General features: G+C 39.2%; 1 pseudogene; it reads left to right on the forward strand.

Annotated features, from left to right (window-relative positions):
* The first annotated feature begins 340 nt into the window (after window positions 1–340).
* On the forward strand, window positions 341–3,775 carry LOC101404761 (uncharacterized; annotated as a pseudogene).
* The last annotated feature ends 16,607 nt before the right edge of the window (window positions 3,776–20,382 follow it).

A 20,382-nucleotide genomic window follows, 5' to 3' on the forward strand; every position in this document is an offset into this window, starting at 1 on the left:
CCACCTGTTGGTTTCTGAACACTTGTCAATCAGAAGACATGTTATATGATAAAAAAGGTAATCTGAACCTTCCTGGGGGTTATTAAAGTTTCAAGCTGTGTCCTAAGTGTCAAATCTTGAACTCTCTGAACATAGCATTCACTTGTCTACATTTCTGAATTCTCTCTTCTTACAGGAGGGAACAAAGAAAGTGAGATGGAAACTAAGAGCTTTCCTGCTGGCAAATCTGGCAACAAATTACAAGTGATTTAACCAGGTGTCAAGAGTCTGTGACAAATCATTCTATTCCCACAAAAAAGATGATTCTTCCTGCCAAGTATGGGCAGGAGCACTAGTTTGTGTTTCTGAAGGCAAAAATTATGTCTTGAACCATAAAAGGGATGGTTCTAATGATATAAAAAATTCAGAGCTTCCTACTTTGTGAACCTAGGATTTTTGGAGGAAAACACATCTGACTGAATCACAGAATCATCAGTGTAGATTTCAGCAAATTCCCGTGAAAAATGAACCATGAAGTATGATCCGTGTGCTGACACTTCAGTTGCGTCTTAGATCACTACGACATTCATAGAGTATGCAAAGGAGAAAAAGCTTATAACCACAGTGCTTATGGAAAAGACAATGAAGCTATTCCCCTGTGATCGGCATAGAGTAATTCACACAGGAAAGAAAATCTACCAGTGCAGCGAGTGTGCAAAAACCTTCAAGAATGTCTCTGACTTTGATCTTCATCAGCGATTACACTTAAGAAAGAGGCCTTATACATGTAATGAATGTGGACAAGGCTTCTGTTATAGCTCAGTTATTCGTATTTATTGGAGTGTTCACATGGGAAAAAATGGTATAAGTGTGGTGACAACTTCATTCAGAGCACATGTCTGCAAACTCATGAGAAAGTTCTCACTAAAGAGAAACCACACAAGTGTGAGGAATGTGGGAAAGGCTTCAGTTGTAGATTAGCACTTAATATTCATTGCAAAGTCTATACAGCAGAGAAACTTTACAATTGTAAGGAGTGTGGGAAGGCCTTTATTCACACCCGGTAGCTTCAAAACCATTAGAGAATCCATGTAGAGGAGAAACCATTCAACTGTGATGCATGTGATAAGAACTTCCATTGTACACCAGCCCAGAGTACTTACCATAAAGTCCACATGAGAGAGACACTCTACAAATGTGAGGAATGTATGAAGGACTTCATTTGTAGCTCAAATCTTTACATCCATTGGAGGATTCACACAGGATAGAAACCGTGTAAATGTGAGGAATATGGTAAGGGATTCATTCAGCTTTCACATTTTCAGGCCCATCATAAAATCCACACTGGACAGCAACCATATATATGTAAAATGTGTGGCAAGGGCTTCAGTCTTCAAGTCTTCAGGCCCATCAAGGAGTCCACACTGGAGAGAGAGAAGATAAATGTGAGAGTGTGGGAAGAACTTCAGGAGAAACTCCCATTATCAACTTCATCTGGAAGTCCATACAGGAGAGAATCCCTATAAATGTGAGGTGTGTGGGAAGAGCTTCTGCCAAAATCCATATTTTAAGAATCATTAGAAGGCCCACAATCAAAGGAAACCTTATACATATGAGGAGTGTGGGCAGGGCTTAAAGTTCACCAGTTTTCTGCTATTGAGAAACCATACAAATGTGAGGGGTGTGGAAGGGGTTCAGTCAGAGAAGATCTTAAAATTCATTGTAAAATCCACATAGGAGACAAACCCTATAATTGCAAGGAATGTGGAAAGTGCTTCATTCAGGCCATTCTGGCCTATCAGAGAGACCACAGTGAAGAGAAACCATTCAAATGTGGGAAGTGTGGGGAGAGGTTCTGTCAGAATTCACAACGTGAAGCCTACCAGGGAGCCCACACTGGGGTTTTGAAAAAACATAAAAATGTGAGGAGTGTGGGAAAGTCTTCACTGGATTAATTAGAGTCCACATGGAAAAGAAACAATATAAGTAGAAGAGTGTCCTAAGTGCTTGAGTTACACCTCAAGACTCAGCTTCATTGTAATGTCCACTCTGAACAGAAATCATAGAAACAGGAAAGTGTATGTAGTACAGTTTTCAGATGGTCAGGTGACTTCAGTATCATCAGAGTATTCACGCAGGAGAGAAACCTTACAATTATGAGATATGTGGCAAGAACTTCAGTTTGAGATCAAATTTTGTAAGTCATCACATTGATCCAAGATAAGTTTTGAAGAAGTGATGAAAGAGGTAGAGACTTGAGCAGAGGATCCACAAAGGAAAACAGTTCTATAAAATGATGGTTTTAAAAGACTTAAATGAGATCTAAGTTCATCTAATCATTTCGTCAAGTAGAAGAGAAAGTATTTTCATTAAAGTCAGTGTTTCAGCCATAGCTCAGCATCTCCCGGTGGTTAAGAGCCCACACAGCAGAGAACACTTATCAGTGGTGCATGAAGGAGATCGGTCAGAACTTTGACATTTATCAGACATTACTCAGGAGAGAGGCCTTAAAAAGGATAAGGCTGTGATCAGATCCTTAACAAAAGAGCGAGGACAGATATTTGAAAATTGATTTTCACAAAGATGTAAACTCCACCAGGGCAGAGACTTTGTTCATTGCTGAAGCTACACAGTTTTACCATTGCTTACTGCTGTGCAGGTGTGCTCAGAACTTGTTTGTTAGATGTATAAAAGGGAGAAAATGTATATGAAAGGAAGAAAATTAGGTTAAGCTCATCTCAAAATTTTCATATAAAATTTATTCAGAAGATGGGTCTGGCCTGGTGGCGTGGCAGTTAAGTTCACATGTTCCACTTTGGTGGCCTGGGGTTTGCCGGTTTGGATCTTGGGTGCAGACCTACTCACCACTCATCAAGCCATGCTGAGGCAGCACCCCATGTGGAAGAACTAGCAGGACCTACAACTATGTACTGGGGCTTTGGGGAGAAAAAAGAAAAAGAGGATGATTGGCAACAGATGTTAGCTCAGGGCCAATCTTCCTGAAAAAAAAATTTATTCAGAAGAATCCTGTAAATGATCTTAATAAAACTAATTCAGGTAAACTGTCAAAATGAAGAAGACCAATGAGACTGCAGTCCGTGATACTAATTTGGTTTTACACCATCACCGTTGGCTCCTGTCCTCTCCACAGCCTCTGTTATAGCGAGTTCAAGGATTTGGGGGCTGATCAAGGAAAAAGATATGACCACAAGGTGGCAGTAGCACACAGTGAGGTTTATTTGAGTGGTGCTGTGGCAGGTTTTCATGTGAGGGGAAGCCTCTCACAACATGACACCTTCCAGAGACAGCACTGTGTGGCCACCTCCCAGAAGAGGAAGAGGACACAGGGACTCACAGGGAGATGGGAATTAGAGAGGGGGCTATAGCGTAAGTGATGTTGCTCAGCAGTACAACACGGGGTCTCGGGGTCAGAGAACTCGGACAGGTGGCAGCAGCTTAGGGTCTGTTGTAGCTCCAGGGTCTGCCTTATCTACGGCTAGCAGATATTGGATGCAGTTTTGTGGAACACACGAAAGAAGCAGGCTCGAAATGACTAAAAATGTGCTTATTTGGGCTATACAAAAATAATGGGATGTGTAAGGATTTGAGTTTGGCACCAGCAATAGTCCCAGCCTGCTATGAAGAAGTAAACAACATAGGGCCAATATACAGGGGCCATCATTGGCTGATTTATAAAACAGTCCTCAAGTTGGGTTGTTATAATTTGAGACTGTCTAGCATTTCATTGCTTATATACAGTATGAGTTCAACCATCCTTTGTGATTTTTGTGACAGTACAGCCTAACTGAAAATTATTTTTGTTAACTTTTCAGTAACAGGATGCTGCATAACACTTGAATCTTTTGACCCCACTACGGTGTTAAAGTAAAATGTTACTATGGCACTTAGAAAGTGTCAAAAGTAGTTACTCATGACAAAAATTGTCATAGTAAACCCTGAATTGATCATTGGTTTTTTTATTCTCCATTTCATCAAGGCTTTGATATGATCGTATTTAGAGTGCTGTAGCATTTCTTCCATCAACATTTCTAAGGTAGGGCTATGTTGAATTAATTTTATCAAGTTCCCTATCCAATATTCTCCCTCCCAGTTCCCAAAGGAAAAAAATCTTTTTAATTATTGGCATTTGATAATTTAATTTTCAAATGTATTCATTATTTGGGATAGGGTTGACATTTTTATACACTTCTCTCTATAGGCAGCAGTAAAAAAAATGCACAGATTTTGGAGAGGAATTTGTCAGTGTATTTCAAAATGTTTAATGTGTATTTCTTCAATCTGCAAATCTTAGAATAGGCAATTTAAAACATAGAAAAGATAAGTAGCATATCAATGATGTTGCTGAGTTTTTACAAATGGATATAACAAGTGTTCGTCAATAGGAATTAGAATAAGATTTGATATATTCCTGTACAAACATGGAGCTGTTAAAATGATGGCATAAACATGACAGAACATTACATGATTTATGGAAAACAGGATTTAGCCTTCACAGATTAATATCAAAATTGTGTATGTGTGTCTGTATACATGCATCAGATAACATGTAAAGGATACTTTGTATAAACAATGACTTGTTATGATAAGGAGAGTTTTGTGGGATATTTCTTCTCTTTTTTAGATTTTGGAATGAATGTCACTTAGCCAAAGCAGTAAATCTATGTAAAATGAGATCTCTGAAATTATTAAGTAAATGTTAATCCTTTCTTAATTTCAGTTTTGGGTTGTCCATTGATAGCACGTAGAAATTTATTTTCTTTTTTTCTTTTTTTTTTTCCCTCCCCAAAGCCCCCAGTGCATGACTGTATAGCCTAGTTGTAAGTCATTCTATTTCTCCTATGTGAGCCGCCAGCACAGCATGGCACCTGACAGACGAGTGGTGTGGTTCTGCGACCAGGAAATGAACCTGGGCCGCCAAAGCAGTGAGTGAGCCAAACTTCAACCACTAGGCCATCAGGGCTGGTTCAGAAATTTATTTTTTTATATTGATCTTCTACAACCTTGCTGAGCTTGTCTGTGAGTTCTAATAGTTTTAAGTGGGTGTCTTAGGATTTTCTATATACAAGATTATGTCATATGCAAATATAGTTTTACTTCTTCCTTTTCTATCTGAATGCCTTTTTTTTTTTTTTTTTCTTTTTCTTACCTAATGGCCCTGGCTAGAAACTCTAGTACACTATTGCGCTGAAGTGGCAAGAGCGGATATCCTTGTCTTATTCCTGAAAGCATTCAGTGTTGGATGAATGTGGATTTTTTGTAGATATCTTTTATCCAATCGAGGAAATTCTATTCTTAGTTTGTTGGGTGTTTTTATCTTGAAATGGTTTTAGATATTGTTAACTGCTTTTTCTGTGTTTAATGAGTTGATAATGAGGGTTTTGTCATTTGTTCTATTGGTATGGTACATTGCATTAATGATATTCAGATGTTAAACCAACCTTGCGTTCTTTGGATAAATCCCACTGGTCATGGTGTATAATCCCCCCATTTTTTTTGGGGGGGTGATGAATATTGGCCCTGAGCTCACATCTGTTGCCAATCTTCCTCTTTTTGCTTGAGGAAGACTGTTGCTGAGCTAACATCTGTGCCAGTATTCCTCTATTTTGTATGTGGCATGCTGCCACATCATGGCTTGATGAGTGGTGTGTAGGTCTGCGCCTGGGATCTGAACCCGTGAACCCCGGGCTGCTGAAGTTGAGTGCACAAACTTCACCACTACACCACCTGGCTGGCCCCTATAATCCCTTTTCTATATTGCTGGATTAAGTTAGCTAGTATTTTGTTGAGGATTTTTGCATCTATATTCATAAGGAACATTAGTCTGTAGTTTCTTTGTGATGTCTTTGTCTGGTTTTGGTATCAGAGTAATACAGGCCTTATTGAATGAGTTGAGAAGTGTTTACTCCCCTTCTATTTTCTGGAAGAGTTGATGAAGAATTGGTGTTAATTCTTTAAATATTTGTTAGAATTCACCAGTGAGGCCATGGGCCCTTTTGTAGGTCTTTGAGGCTTGCTCCAATCTGGGAAGGGTTCTTCTTAGCTGTCTTTCTCTTGTGCTTTCTCTGTTAAGCCTCTAACTGGTATACTATTTTGGTTGTTGCTACTATGGAGGTACCAACCTCCTCTTAATTCCTCTTCTCCAAAATCTCCATTGTTTTTAACAATGTCCTCAGGCTTGAACTCACCCACATTCTTTCAAATAAAGTTAGTCCCTTTAGGGAGAGATACAGAGCTCTCTGTTCTTATGACCTGCCTCTCCTCCTGAGCAGAATGTCTCACCACTGGTCTAGAGCTGGGGGCTGGGACTTCTCTCTACGAACAAGGCACTATACAGGTATAGTAGCCCTTGGTTTATTTGCTAGCCTGTCCTAATATAGGACTTCTGCCCCATAAGTGAGGTGGGGCAGGATCAGTCAGGGCCCAGTTTTCTGGCCTGCCACACCTGGAATAGAACCTCCACCCTCCAGGTGGGGACTGAGCAGTGGAAAGGAGTCCCAGCGTTCTTGGCCTTGTTTGCCTGGAATAGAGCTTCTGCAACATTGAGTTGGAGGGGAACAGAAATGATATCAGCCTGTCCCTCCTGAGTAGAAACCATAGTTCTGTACTGGGAACTGGAGGAAGAGGGTCTTGCCTTCTTGGCCCCACTTGCCTAGAGCAGAGTTTATGTCACGCGGAGCTGGGCGACTATGGTAGAGGGAGCGAGTCATGGCACAGATGCCACAGACTCTCACTGCTTTTACTGAGATTTAGTATATTTCCTTGAATAAAAGTTTCTCCATTTTCTGTATGCCCTTAGGACAGTTTCCAGAGACTCTAAAGGATTGTTGTTGTTTTTTAAATTTTCACCATTTTGGTTGTTTGTCTGGGAGAGGATCCATGGAGCTTCCTACACTGCTATTTCAGAAGTATTTCTCATGAAAGTTTTTAAGACAGAGAACCAGACGCTTACATAACTGTGGGCAGAGCTGAGGAGAATAAAGATCAGAGAAACTACCACTGATGATCTTAGTCTGCAACATCAAAATGGATGGTTCTCAAGAGCTTCCTCTGAAACTGCTGTCAATCTTAAGACATTCTGGGATGACTCTTGCAACAATCTCAATTTGTAGCAAAGAAAATGGGGGATCTGAAAGTTGTTTTATACCTCACTTCTGCCTCCAACCACCTTCAGAGAATAATTTCCTCTCCTTCTCGTCCACCTTCTAAATATTATATGGGGGCCTCCTCGATTGTTGCCTATAACTTAGAGCCATCTTGGGAAGGAGAATCTGGGAAGTGGAGAGATGCTGGCTTTTACTCTTCAATGTAGAGTAGTCTAGAAGGGTTTGGTGATGATGCCAACAACAGCCAATCCGATGCAGGACTCGAAGCTTAGGTGTAGCACAAGTTTCAAGACACATGAGAATCCACACACATGTGTGTTCAAACCTTATATGTGACCCTGCAATGAGGGCTGTAGTGAGTTCTCACTTTCTTGGAGGCATCAAAGTGCCCACACAGTTGAGAGTCTCCATCAGTGATGTGTGAGGCAAGGGTTTCAGTGATAGCTCAGGGGGGATATTTTCAGTGTGTCAAAAAGAGACAAAGGAATTGGAAATCAGAGGGGGGAAACCAACAACACATACATATTGACAACTTTGGTCATTTCTGAGTCTATGTACATTTTTCTTGAATATGACGTTCTAGTCAAAGCCTTGGTAATGTAGCCAATATTTCCGATCGTGTTCTGTTACAAGGATTCACTGAACACATACAAATACATATATTGTCATGAAAAGAATACTTAAGAGTTTCTGAATTCTGGAGGGGTCAGGTAGAAAGAAAAATGTTTCAACCCGTGTTGTAAAGATACACTTTACCAAATTGCTGTAAGTTATAGATAGCTTAAAGGAGAGGAGAAAAAAAGAGTTTTTTATATCTGGAAAACATCAAAGCAACCAGACTTCTACTTGTTTCAGAAATTCTCACCCAGTTTGGTGTTAAACTCTTCAAGTTATCAAAACCTGTGTTCCAGAGTACTTACCAAAGTCTTTTCCATGAGTCTCTTTGAAAATGAAACATTTATAAAAGCATCAGAGTAAAACAATAACTGTGTATAACTGACAAAAAAGGCAGTGGGTAAATGTAATTGACAAGGGAATTTGGGTATTTTTGTGATATACATTTTAGGTAGTAACTAGAATTATAAGTAATAACATTATATTAAATATCAGATTTTTATGAATTTATGCAATTTCTAGAACATTTATTTTAATAACATTCACCTATATAATATAACCTAAGAAAGTTGATTATCATTTATTTGACAATGCTTCCCATGTAATTTGACATATCAAATAAGCCTAATTAGTTTAACATCTCCCTTTTTATAAGAAGAAACAACAAATCCTTTGAGAAGTCCCAGGGGCCCTCTGGAAATTCCTAAAGTTACTTCAGCTCAAAAATACTTTATTTAGAATTTGATTTGGGGGAAGTTTGTCAAAAAATGTGAAAAGATTTTGAACATTTAACCAAATAGGATCACAGAAAATTATGAAACAATACTTAGTTATCCATTTAACCAAAGTGACAGAAAGATTTCAAAGACAAATATAGAAGGTTACGTAGCTGTAAAATGCCTTCCTCTTAGTAGAAATAACTCAGCTTTTGACAGAGAGCACAGGAAATAATTTTGATAAACCACGAAATCTCTGTTTTCTAGGCATATTACTTCAAGGTAAAGAAGCTTTCACAATCTGTTACTAAAAGCAGACCAATAGCCCAAGAAAACCTTGTTCTTTCAGCAGAAAAGAAAGTCAAATTTTAATTTGCATCAGCTTATTTTGGTATTGAAACTCATTTTAATAAATTCATTCTAATCTTAGCCAGCTTGACCACATATTAAAATTTCTCTCCCAAGACTCCTTTCCACAAACCTTCTACACTTTTTTACATTCAGATTTTGTCCTATGTTTTCCTCTTTCCCATTCTGAAATAACCAGCCTCTCTTTAGGACAAACTATTTTCTTTTCCCTCAACAAAATGCATTTCCATTGTTCATACCTTCTTTTATCAAAACATCCTACTTTCCTTGCATATGGCAATGTTTCCCTTATTTTTACATATATTGATTAAAATTCTTAACCCTTAGAATCCTAATTTCTAGTGAAAAGCTAAGAAGTAAGCAATTGTGAACTATATTATCATTTTGTGGTTTGGAGAACTTATAAATACCTTTTATAAATTTCTAGAAACATATGCATTTTTCATAGAAACTTTCTCATCATGGCATAAAACATGTTCACTAATAGACTCAACTATCTTTAGTTTCTCTGTAATAGGAAGCCCAAAGTAAATAAACCTATGTTCAGTAATTAATGTTCACCTTATTTAGAAATGATTTAGATATTAATAACCATCCATTATTTAGTTTACCTTAGTTATTTTATTTACATTTATTTAAATTACTTGCTTTTAACAGTACTGCTTGGATTTGATGTTAAATAGCCAACCATCATCTTAAATTACTTTTTGGCTAACAAATTTTGTAACAGATATAACATGAGCTTTATAAACCCAGGTAGATTGAAAGTTGTATGTCTACATTATATTCAGTGTTGATAACTCTGAAGACATGGCTGTTTCAATTAAATCAACAATCTTAAGCTAGCTTTATTTACTAAGGATTAATCCTAGATCATATACACTTGAAAACAATGTGGTTAGTTTCCATTATATTTCTGAGGTTTAGGAATACTTTATTTATAAGTGCTTAATTTCAAGCCAATTAAATAGAGCTTTTTTTACAAATCAATCTTAGCAATACCATCTGGAGGTAGAAAAATATCATGTATAAACATAGACATTTATAACATATAGACAGGCACAGAGACCTTACAACTTTGGTTTTAAGAATTTCAGGGGCAGCCTAGTGGTGCAGTGGTTAAATTCAGTGCACTCTGCTTTGGCAGCCCAGGATTCGCAGGTTTGGCTCCCAGGTGCAGACCTACACCGCTCATCAAGCCATGCTGTGGTGGCATCCCACATACAAAATAGAGGAAGATGGGCACAGATGTTAGCTCAGGGCTGGTCTTCCTCAAGCAAAAGATAGGAAGATTGGCAACAGGTGTTAGCTCAGGGCCAATCTTCCTCACCAAAAAATAAATAAATAAATAAAAATTTCAGCTATGTCTCAGGTACAAAGTTCAAAGGAATAAGTGGAACTTTTCTTTGTGTTTCTGGCACATGGACTAAGTTAAGTTTACTTGCTCAGATGGCCAAAGTTGCAGCAGTAGAGGTGGTACAGAAGAGAAGGAGGAAGATGGCACCAGAGGTGGGGCCTGAGCTTAAGACAAAGAAAATGGGGAAAGGGAAAGAGAGGCCTCAGAAGCCATTTTGTTTTCTCTCAGTTTTTTAGTTGTTTAGGCTAATTTAGATATGGTGTCTTGTAATGAGATGATTTTAGAGTATTGTGCATGTTTGGAAGCCTCCAAGTACCAATTAAAATAAGCATATCATTCATTTTGGTTAATTTTAGAGCTGAGTTTTAAGAAAAGCAAGTTTGGGGAGATTGAAAGTTGCCCATAATGGCCATTGCAATTCCGGACTTCTTTGGGTCTTTTTGGCCCAGTAGTTAAAAATGTGCATGTAGGGGTCCCAAAGTTCCTCAACATAAACCCAGCCAGGGTCCTTGAAGGAGGGTTTCCCTCAGAACATTTAGATGACAGGGATCACCTGAAATTTTCTCTGAAAACCCAAGAAAGTTGCTAGACTCCTAGCCCTGATCCCCAAAGGAATCTAAAAACAAAAGAAAGTTGCTCGATTCCCAGCTCTGATTCCAAAAGGAATCTGAAAACCAAAGAAAACACCTGGATTTTCAGCAAGATTGAGCCCCAAAAGGAACTGTGCTACCTTCAGAAAATGACTGAGTACTCACCAAGGATGACACCTTGAACTGGGAGGACAAAGCCTTTCCCAATCTTGATAAAGTCAGAGACCTCAGAACACAAAGGGATTGGAGCTTGAAACCTGAGAGGAGACTCACCCAATCAAAAGTAGGCGGTGACTCACAAAAGCAATGGGCAGTAGGGGCCTGGTGTGGGTACCTCACTCAATTCTGGAGGCTGTCGTCTCTTGGAGTTTGTCTCCTTTGTATCCCACATTCTGGCACCATGTATGTCAACCTTAAAAACAAAACAGCTGGTTATTTTACCAGAGATCTGAGTGTATTTGGGAATAGCCAAATAATTGCAATTTGGGATGTGTGTGCTATGGCGGACCATAGGCAAATCCAACAAGCAAGAGAAAGGAACATTATTTTATAGAGAAAAGGGGGGAAGTTGAGAGGAGTTGTTTTGAATGAAAGTCCATCAGAGAAAAGCAAGAGTTCAGGGTGGTGATGGCTTCTCCTTGGCTGAGTTGCTGGGGTGGTTGATTTCTCTTTGGGATGCAATGTATGTTTCTTCCTGCAATTGGTGATTCTTTCCTGTTGACTTCTTTCTGCCAGGGTCCATAATTGACTATCTTTCCTGTAATTGACCTCCAGTGATACTGCATGGGAGCTCTCCCTTCTAACCTCCTGACTCCATTTTAAATGAGGTTTCCTTTCATTAATTTTCAGATTTAATTAGATTTATTGCCCAATATTGTTTCTTTCCCAATTCAAATTCCCCCTATATTCAAATCTACGTTCTAGTTCATATTTTTACTTGTTTACATTCTTTTTGAGTACTTTCCTCCTATGGGGTATGTGGGCAACACTCTCTGAATTTATCCTCATCCTCTAACACATTCCTTTTGCCCTGACAAATAAATGATATCTAGCCTCAGTATAGAACTGTTGGGTTGCTGTTCTTTTCTCTTAGTGGTCTGTAGAATGTTTCTACTTTCTTCTCTGTTCCTGTTTGGCAGGGGAAAAGTTCAATGTCAAAGGCTTCTTTTGCGTTTTTGAGTAACTTGTTCTTTCTGCCTGGAGGTTTCTAAGATTTTCACTTTAATCTTAGAAGTCCAGAATTCTGCCAGTGTATGCCTTGGTAGGAAGCTTTTTCTCATCAACTCAGCCATGACCTTTGGTAGCCTTATCAATCTGCGGTGTTGTTTCTTTCTTCAAATCAGGAAAATGTTCTTCCACTATCTAGTTAATTATTTCTCTCTTCTATCTTTTCCTTTGTTATCTTCTGGAACTCCTTTTAATCACATGTTATGTTTCCAGGATATATTTTTCAAATCTCCTCTCATTCCCATCATGATTTCCAACTGATTGTGTTTCTGCTCTGTATTTTGAGGAATTTCTTTTACTTACTCTTCTAGATTACTAATATTGGTCTCATCATTGGTGATCCTCCCCTTAAATTCATCTACTGAAATATTTTTGTGTGTGTGAGGAAGATCGGCCATGAGCTAACATCTGCCAATCCTCCTCTTTTTGCTGAGGAAGACTGGCCCTGGGCTAACATCCATGCCCATCTTGCTCCACTTTATATGGAATGCCGCCGCAGCATGGCTTGACAAGTGGTGCGTCGGTGCGCGCCTGGGATCTGAACCAGCGAACCCCAGGCCGCCGCAGCAAAGCGCGCACACTTAACCACTTGCACCACCGGGCTGGCCCATCTACTGAAATTTTTAATTCTTAAATTGAGAATAGGAGCTTAGACCAGACAGTTTGTGTGTGTGTGTGAGCACGCATGCATGTGTGTGTATGCACACATGCATTTATGCACACATACATGTTGAACTTCAGTTTACTTAAATAATCCTATTATCATTTTTTTTAATTCATATTTTTATCATTCTCCTCTAAGAGCTCTATTTCTCTGGGCATGTGTTTTTTGTTCCAACTAATCTTTTTCTCTCTTGATTATCAGGATATCCTAGGGGGCAACAGACCTGTACTTACTTCCTAAGGTTAAGCCCTTCCCAGAACATGCCCCTCTCCAGGCCTCTCTTAAGAATTCCACTCTGAGACCTATCCCAACAGAGAGGGAGAAAACCCTACTCTGTTTCCTTCTCCTGATCAAAGTGGAGCCCAAGGTTTTATTCATCCACAGGTCCCAGTAGCTGTGGGCTGCCTCAAAAGACACAGGTAAGTAAGAATTAGGAATAGAAAGAAGGGAGGCCTATTCAGGTCGTTCTGTTCCTGTAATCCGCCTTTTGCTGTTTTGACTCTTTTTCTATTGGCTGGTGTCTCTTCCTTATTGATTTGTAAGATTTCTTTTTAAGCCCTCTTTCAGACATATTTATTGCAGATATCTTCTCCCACATTGTGATTTACTTTTTCACTGTCTTAGGACTTGTTTGTCTTTTAAGTAAAATTTCAAACACATATACAAACAGACGGAATATTACAGTCATGTGCCGCTTAATGACAGGAATAAGTTCTGAGAAATGCCTCGTTAGGTGATTTTGTCGTTGTGAGAACACCATAGAGTGTACTTACACAAACCTAGGTGGTATAGCCTACTACACACCTAGGCTCTATGGTACTAGTCTTATGGGACCACTGTCGTATATATGGTCCGTCATCGACCCAATGTCCTTATGCTTCACTTGACTGTATTATGAACCATTATATACTTATCACTGAGTTTCAATGATTAACTACTCATGGTCAGTCTTACTTTATATCTCCATCTGCATTTCCAAGCCCTTATTATTTTGAAGCAATTCCCAGATGTTTCATCTGTATGTATCTCTAAAAGATAAATGTTTTTTGAAGAAGAAGAAGATTGGCCCTGAGCTAACATCTGTTGCCAATCTTCCTCTTTTTTTTTCTTTTTTCTCCCCAAAGCCCCAGTACATAGTTGTATATCCTAGTTGTGGGTCCTTCTAGTTCTTCTATGTGGGATGCCACCTCAGCATGGCTTGATGAGAGAAGACTAGGTCCACGCCCAGGATCCAAACCGGCGAACCCCGGGCCACAGAAGCAGAACATGTGAACTTAACCGCTGTGCCACCGGCCTGGCCCCTAAAGATTTTGTTTTAAAACATAACCACAATACTTCCTCTCTCCTTGTCTCCCTTCTTCCTCTCTTCCTTCTCCTTCTCCCTCTCCCCTGCCCCAACATAGAAAACATTCCTTAACATCATCAAATATCCAGTTATTATTTATATTTTCCTAACTCTTAGAAATGGGATTTAAAAAATATTTTTGTTGGTGATTGACAATAACGTACAACAAAAATTTCACAACAAAGACAAAAAAATATTTTTGTTCACTATTAAAAAGAGGTCTCGGGGCCAGCCTAGTGGCATAGCGATTAAGTGCACGTGCTCCGCTTCAGCAGCCTGGAATTCGGATCCTGGGTGCGCACCGACGCAAGGCTTGTCAAGACGTGCTGTGGCGGCGTCCCATATAAAGTGGAGGAAAATGGGCATGGATGTTAGCCCAGGGCCAGTCTTCCTCAGCAAAAAGAGGAGGATTGGCAGATGTTAGCTCAGGGCTGATCTTCCTCACAAAATAAAATAAAATAAAATAAAATAAAATAAAATGAGGTCTCAATGATGATGAACAGATGTGTTCTTAATTTTAATAGGGTCTAATATATCACTCTTTCCTTTCATGATCAGTAGATTTTATGTACTTATTATGAAAATTTTTCCTACGCTGAGATCATAAAAGCATCCCCACATATTATTTGGTGGCACGATGACTTCTGACACCAAATACCCAGAGTAGGTCAAACTTCAAAGTTTAAGGGCACAGTTACCACAAGACTTCACTTCAAGCTGCAAGTTCAGGGGTTCCAATGCCACCCTCACTTCTGACCTTCTGACCACTACCCTCTTCAGTTCTATAACTCACTAGAACAACTCACAGAACTCAGAAAAGCACTGTTTACAAGTTAGAGTTTTATTATAGCAAAAGGATATAAATCAGAACCAGCCAATGGGAGACACACATAGGTCGAGGTCTGGGAGGGTTCCTTCCATATGCAACACTTTCATTGTCCTCTCTCCATGGAGTCAGGACACGTTACCCTCCCAGTACCCAGATGTGTGACAGTACCCAGAGTATTACCAAATAGGGAAGGTCACCCAAGCTTCAGTGGCTATAGACTTTATTGGGGCTTTATTATATAGGCATGATTGATTGAATCATTGGCCATGTGACTCAATCTCCAGCCTCCTTCCCCTCCACAGACTGATATCACCTGGCTCAAAGTCCCAACCTTCAAATCACATTATTGGTCTGTCTGGTGTCATCAGCCCTCACCCTGAGTCATCTCATTAACATAAACTTTCTAGGAACCCATCATAAGTCATCTCTGTAGCAGAAACTATCAGGTGTAGTCTGAGGGGCCCACCATGAATAATGAAACTCTTATCACTCAGGAGATCCTAAGGGTTTAGAGGCTACCTCGCAGGAACTAGGGACAGAGGTCAGCCAAATTATTTATTATACAAGTGCATACAAATGTAGAATTGTTATATGTTCTTGATGAATTTAACATTTTATCATTATGAAAGGTATCTCTAGCAATGCTTTCTTTTAAAACAGCTTTATTGGCATATAATTCACATACTATAAAATTCACACTTTTAACGTGTACAATTCAATGGGTTTTAGTATACTTAGAGTGTATGCAGCCATCACCATTATCTAATTTCAGAACATTTTCATCACCCCAAAATGAAACCCTGTACCCTTTCACAGTTACCCCCTATTCTACCTTCCCTCCAGCCCCTGGCAACCACTAATCTACTTTCTGTCTCTATGGATTTGCCTATTCTGGACATTTCACATAAATAGAATCATATACCATGTGGCTTTTTGGGCTGCCTTATTTACTTAGCATAACGTTTTCAAGGTCCATCTATGTATCAGTACTTCATTCTTTTTTTGTGGCCAAATTATATTCCATTGTATGGATATACTACATCTTGTTTACACATTCCTCAGTTGATGGACATTTGGGTAGTTTCTACTTTTTGGCTACTATGAATAATGGGCTATGAACGTCCATGTGCAACTTTTTGTATGGTCTAGCAATGCTTTTTGCCTTAAAATATGTTTTGTGTGATATTAATATTACATTTGAAAATTTGTCAAAATAATTTCAGGCTTAGGGTAATATTCTCTTTTTTCCAAAGAGTATTTTCATTTGACTCTGTCAGGTGCCTGAGAGCATTAGCCATTAAGGATTGCTTTTATACAACTTCAAAGATACGGCTGATTTGGAGCTGTGCTTCAGACCCTGCTAGGGCAGGTTTATATCCTAGTCACCCTTACTGATACCAGCTCAACACAAGGTTGACATAAGGGAAGCCATATTGTGGAAAAGAAACCCTATTGTAACTTTGCATGACCTCTGATTAACTAACCCAGACATGCTCTGTAGATTTTATGGCCCCTCCCAGCTGCTACAAGTTGATAACTTTTTTCTTTTGAGTTCCTTAGGAATGTGATGACCCCCGGGCAGAGAGTCTATGCTGACGGCTATCATCAATGAAAACTGAAAGATCGGGGCATAGGGCATTGCTCCAGTCTCTGATGCATATCTAGTAAAACAAAAGACTATCAGGAAATAAGACCAGATGTCTGCTCCCACCTGGAGATCAGATGGATGCCCCCACCTGGAGACCAGCCCCTACATAACTGGCCCATCGTCTTTGTTCTGAAAGGTGGTTCTTTTGGACATTAGTCGGCCATCTTCCCCCTTGCTAGCAAGCTGTAATAAAATCCTTTCTCTCCTACCTTCTTGCCTCTTGACTATTGGCATGCCTTGCGGTGGGCAGATGACCCCCCCGGGTGGTAACATGACCTTTAGGGTGCAGAGGTTGCTGGTGATCAATGCAAAATATAGGAGTTCTATCACTTCCTCACTCTTGGCAGGCCCTGGACTCCAACTTGCATAACCCTAGCCCCACAACAGTGTCAAAGACAAGTGCCTTGCTTCCCAGCCTTACAGTTTCTAGAACTGGCGAGTGCTCCTCAGGGTAAAAGTGGCTCCAAGTAACTAGCCCTCCTTTCGATTTCCCTATTCTTCTGCATTTTGGACTGCTAATTTATTCTCCACACATTGCTTTCTTGTTGATAGACTTCATGTGTGTGTATGTATGTGTATGTTATGTGTGTGTGTGTGGATGTGTGTGTGTCTGTGTCTAGTTCATGGGAATTACCTATTTTGCTGTTACCCAAAGCCTCCATTGCATTTCTTAATTTTTATTTATTTATTTATTTTTTTAAATTTTTTGTTTATTGCAGTAACATTGGTTTATAACATTGTAAAAATTTCAGGTGTACATCATTGTACTTCTATTTCTGCATGGACTACATCATGTTCACCACCAAAATACTAATTACAACCCATCACCACACACATGTACCGAATTATCCCTTTCACCCTCCTCCCTCCCCCCTTCCCCTCTGGTAACCACCAATCCAATCTCTGTCCCTAAGTGTTTGTTTATTGTTGTTATTATCTACTACTTAATGAAGGAAATCATACGGTATTTGACCTTCTCCCTCTGACTTATTTCACTTTGCATTATACCCTCAATGTCCATCCATGTTGTCACAAATGCCTGGATTTCATCATTTCTTATGGCTGAGTAGTATTCCATTGTGTATATATACCACATCTTCTTTATCCATTCGTCCCTTGATGGGCACTTAGGTTGCTTCCAAGTCTTGGCTATTGTGAATAACGCTGCAATGAACACAGGGGTGCATGTACCTTTGCAAATTGGTGTGTATTTCTTAATTTGGCAGTCATTTTTATCTGAAAATTATCTTTCCTATTATCAGATTAATCCTGTTTAATATATGAAACTACAAAACAATTATTACCAAAAGTTTTTACTTTCGGGAAGAATCCTTTGATCTGATTCCTTAAAATACTTTTTTTTTCTTGATCACCACTGCTTTTCACATATTCCTGGTTTTCTTTCCCTATTCAGAGGTGCTTTGTCCAGGATTTGAATTGGCTTCAGTTGGTCTTTGTTCAGATATTTCCAGTGCCACCTATGAAGGGGTCTTTTTGTCAAGAGTTGAACTTAAATCTAATCAGGACTTTAGATTTAAATATTACTTTACAGGAAATGTTACTGCACAAAGGGCACGATCTGCTCACCGTGAGACAAAAGCCAAGAGGCAAGATGGTGGAAAAGAAAGGGCAGTTTATTATAGCTTGCTAGTAAGGGGGAAGATGGCTGACTAATGTCTCAAAGAACCATCTTAAGGGGGCACAAAATCTTACAGCAGTTATATAGGCCATTGGGTTATAGGGGAGGGGGTTGGGAATGTTGACCCTCTGGTGTTACAGACTGGGAGTGCCACACGAGACCTTTCAGTTTTCCTTGATGATGGCTATCAGCATAGACTCTCTGTTCAGTGGTCTTCACATTCCTAAGGAACTCAAAAAACAAAGTTATCATCTTATCACAGCTGGGAGGTACATGCACAAGTGGGGGTCGTAAAATCTACAGAGCAGTTAGATCTCCTGGAGGGTGCAGACCCAGCTGGGTTAGTTGGTCAGAGGTCATTCAAAGTTACAATAGGGCTTCTTTTCTACCATATGGCTTCCCTTATGTCAACCTTGTCAGAAACACATAGGATAGAAGAAGAAATTATTTAATGACAAAAAATAAACAATGGGAGAAATCCAGAATGTGGGACAGCATGACAACTGACCTGATTCCTCAATAGGTCAGAGGTCTGAAAAATGGAATGAAAGGATAGAATTCAAGAATAAATGCACCTGAGTAGATAAACAAATAAAATGAATAGACTCTGTGGACATTCGTTTGAACAAACCAGTTATGAGAGATTTTTGAGGAAAATCTGAATAGGCATTGGGTATTACAAAATATTTAGGAATCATTGATGATTATTTTTTCGGTGTGATAATGGTATTGTGCTTTTGAAAGAAATATTTAGCAAAGTATTTAGTGGTGAAAAGACATGATGTCAGAGATTTGTTTTAAAAGTTTTCTGTAACTAAAAAAAGTAGTGATAGATGAATTAAATGGTTAAAACTGTTAAATTGAATTTCAGACATGAGTACATGGGGTTCATTTTACTATTCTCTCTACTTCTGTCTATGTTTGAAAACTTTCATGATAAAAAGCTACAAAATATATTCCCTGCCTAGGAGAAAAATCATGATTTCCTCATTTCACTTGGCTTATTTAATCACAACACACTTTATTTTACTTATGTAAGGAGCAGAATAGAAATATTTCATGAAATGTCTGAAGCCGAACCCGAATTAGAAAACAATTCAGGATTTTATACGTGCACACATCACAATATTTTCTTAAATTTCCAGCAATGGAGCTGCTTTCATTTGCCTTAACAACTAATATATATATAAATATTTTAAATGAAGTTCAAGATATTTCTCTTTTATAGCCTAATCAATGTTTGCATCGCTTTTTTGGTAAATTCTTAGCATATTAGAATGAATAGCTCATTCCACAAAAACTTGTCAAGGGCACCTAGGTGCCTTGTGGAATAAAGGAGGCAGAGGAGGCAAATACTTGATTCCGTTCCCTCCCATCCCCCCAGGACACGCGGCTTGGACAACTTGGACACTGAAGACTGAAACTTCCTATCTACCTACCTCTCCTCCCACAATTTACTGTCTATATTAACATAACTACTCAGTTGTCGTTAGCATGCTTTTACTATTCCGGGAGATTCCTGCCCAAACAAATTGCTTGATTGTTCTTTATAGGAACTTCCACAAATACCCATCAATTCTTCAGTCTCAAGAGAATGCACCAACAGTTTACACCTAAAGATTCCTCTCCTACAGAAATCCTTGCTGTTCCCACCAATCCTGGACTGTAGCATCATGACCCTTAGCAATTCTAATCAAATCTCTCGCATAGAAAGACCCGCCTTAAACCAAGCTTCCAGTTCTCAATGAATCCCAACCTTGCCTTCCTGGCTCTGACAGTTTGCTGTCAAGGTGCCAGCGCTCTGGTGTTCTCTCTTCCCGCGATAAGCAATAAACTCCGTTTTTATCTTATTAACAGGTTTTATGGGTGATATTTGGGGAGCTGGCATTCGAAACAAGTATGCGAGTCAGCGTGCCTTAAGTTCTGTGTTAGGAAGCTCAGCCTAAGCCACTTGTACATTTCCCATTTTTAGCCTACCCATTGCTTACCCTAAAAAATTTGGCTTTTAACTTATTTCTATAGTGCAAGCTTCGCTTTTCTATCTTATATGGCCTCGTTTTTTAAAATTCCCAATTATCTTCTCACGAGTTTTAAAAAATGAATAAAAGATAAAGGACTCGGACAGTTTCAGCGCCAGAAAAGGGACTCAAACCGAACCCGCTTTTGTCAAAACAAAAGCCAGCTGGTGGTAAGCGAGGTCCTGCGAGCTTCATTCTGGGAAATGTAGTCCAAAAGCTGTGTGACATCTGAGGCGCTTCCGCTTGAGGATTCTGGGAACTG

Source organism: Ceratotherium simum, chromosome 33 (assembly GCF_057802395.1).
Source record: "Ceratotherium simum simum isolate JZ-2026a chromosome 33, ASM5780239v1, whole genome shotgun sequence".
NCBI lineage: Eukaryota > Metazoa > Chordata > Mammalia > Perissodactyla > Rhinocerotidae > Ceratotherium > Ceratotherium simum.